Raw genomic sequence first — 2,058 nt, 5'->3', positions numbered from 1 at the left:
TAGAGCTTCTGCTCCACAACAAGAGGAGCCACCGCAATGAGAAGCCCGAGCACCGCAACGAAGAGTAGCCCCCGCTCGCTACAACTAGAGAACGCTCACATGCAGCAACGAAGACCCAACACAGTAAAACAAAAATGATAAGTTACATAAGAAAATAAAGAACTAGATAGACAGATAGATAAACAAATGAATAAATAAATAAACTAAAGCTGAGCAGGGGCTACGGCCTCCTGAAAACTGCAGCACGCCTCCGCTTCTGCACGGCAATTCAGGGCCTTACCTCGAGGCAAGTGCTCACGCTGAGTGTCCCGTTAGCGCCACAGCATGGTAGGATGCTGGCTTTCTCCTCGAGCAGAGTGACTTCCGGTACGAGGTCCTCGAAGAATTCTAAGCACAGTGTTTTCTCATGGCAGCTCAGACGGGGGCCATGACGAACACTTCCATGGCACGTCGCACTGCCTAGAAATGTGGTCCTGAGGCTGTTCCGGTGCTCTGGAAATGTAGCTCTCCTTAAGGAACGAGCAGTGTGTTGCCCATCACTCGGCATACACAGAGGGCCTACGGGAGACCGACCTTTGGGCCTCGATGTTGCTCAGCAGGCCCACAGGGGTCTGGAGGTACTCACTGATCTTGGAGGGAAAATGATGCACACCCGAGGGGCCTAGGAGTCCTGAAAAGGGTACTTCTTTTAAAATAAAGCAGAACAGGGGCTTCCCCGGTGGCGCAGTGGTTGAGAATCTGCCTGCCAATGCAGGGGACACGGGTTCGAGCCCTGGTCTAGGAGGTTCCCACATGCCGCGGAGCAACTGGGCACGTGAGACACAACCCCTGAGCCTGCGCCTCTGGACCCTGTGCTCCGCAACAAGAGAGGCCGCGATAGTGAGAGGCCTACGCACCGCGATGAAGAGTCGCCCCCACTTACCGCAACTGGAGAGGCCCCTAGCACAGAAACGAAGACCCAACATAGCAATCAATCAATCAATACATAAATCTTAAAAAAGCAATAAAACATTAAAAAAATAAAATACAATAAAGCAGAACAGCGACTAAGACCTCGTGGAAAGGGCTGCATGCCTCCATTTCTGCGCGGCTACTCAGGGACTTACCTCGAGGCCAGTACTCACGTTGAGTTTCCCTTTAGCTCTAGAGCGTGGCAGGATGAGCTCCACCCCGGCCATCGAAGCACCCGGCTTAGCTAGAGAAAACTCCTTTTCTTCCCAGAGCCATGCCTACAGTGGCTAGTGGCCTGTCAACAGCAGTCACTTTCAAGTAGCTTCAAGGCAGCATGAATGGAGCTTTCAAAATGGGAAAGCAAGGCTAGTTCCATCAGGCCCCCATTTCCACGGGCACACGCAGCATACATCCCTGTGCTTTCTAACAAGTCCAAACAGACACAGGTGACCCAGTGGTTCCTTCCCTGAATCAACTCCTCGAAGCAGGGTGTTCTGCAAATAGCGAACTGTCTCAACCAAGGATCGCCCCAGCTAGGCCTCCGGGCCCGTGGCTCTTCAAAAGCCTGCAGTGTTACACGAGGACCTGGGCTTGAGTTGCAGTCGGAACGCAGGCTGACATTCTCCTGGAGGCAGGGTGACTTCAGGCAGGGGGTCCCAGATGGAATGCGAAGCCGAGGGTTATTCTCAGTGCAGCTCAGACTAGGGTAATGAGGCAGACTTGCACGGAATGTTGGACCTGCTAGAAAGGTGTTCGTCGACCTGTGGGAGTGTTGGGGAAATCAAGCTGTCCCAAGAAAGAGTGCAGTCTGTTGCCCTACACTCGGCATACACAGAGTGGCTCCGAAGGGCTACGGGCCTGGATGTGGCATAGCGGGCCCATGGGGGCCTGGGGTTACTCAGTGTTCTTGCAGGGAATAGGGTGCCCACGCGAGGCTCCTAGATGTCCTGCCAAGCGGACTGACGTTAAAATAATGCAGAGCAGGGGCTTCGCTTGTGGTGCAGTGGCTGGGAATCCACCTGCCGATGCAGGGGACGTGGGTTCGAGCCTTGGTCCACCAAGATCTCACATGCTGCGGAGCAACTAAGCCCGTGCTCCACAACGACT

The sequence above is a fragment of the Balaenoptera physalus genome (genome assembly GCF_965194825.1).
Source record: "Balaenoptera physalus genome assembly, contig: HAP1_SCAFFOLD_723, whole genome shotgun sequence".
In the NCBI taxonomy this organism is placed as follows: domain Eukaryota; kingdom Metazoa; phylum Chordata; class Mammalia; order Artiodactyla; family Balaenopteridae; genus Balaenoptera; species Balaenoptera physalus.
This window is presented reverse-complemented; position numbering follows the sequence as displayed.